The sequence below is a fragment of the Glandiceps talaboti genome, chromosome 19 (assembly GCF_964340395.1).
Source record: "Glandiceps talaboti chromosome 19, keGlaTala1.1, whole genome shotgun sequence".
NCBI lineage: Eukaryota > Metazoa > Hemichordata > Enteropneusta > Spengelidae > Glandiceps > Glandiceps talaboti.
In genome coordinates, this window is record NC_135567.1 from 14,429,765 (window position 1) to 14,430,305 (window position 541).

Genomic DNA, 541 nt, shown 5'->3' on the forward strand with positions numbered 1-541 from the left:
GTTGGTATTAAAATATTGATACTTACTGCCTCCCGATATCAAGAGCGTGACCCTGTTATCGACGGAACGTATGTTTCCAAAGATAACCTTCCGTAATTGTCTCACACACGCTGGATTTTCGCTCCAATTTCTAATTTAAGTCTCCATAAGCGGCACGAACCTCGAGCTCAGCTAGTACATGTGATGTGCAGAGGACAAAGACACGTACACACGTTGTCGCGTGACCATAAACTCAACTACAGGCCGTCGAATTTACGGAGAACTAGGTGGCGATGCCGACTTCTTATACTTTCGGGGGTGCCGTAAATTTACAAAAAATACTCAAAAAGCTATCAAACTTTCAGTCAATGAGTGAACAGATTCAAATTTCGGTGGAGGTGTGCCGTGTGAAAATGGTGTCGAGCCGTGTGCATATGGCGGACTTCATAAATATATGCTAATTTATTCTGATTCATTCTTAAGATACATATGTACGTAGAGGGCGGTATATACAGGCATACGTCATCAAGATAAACTCGCGCTCACTCACGCAATATGGAAT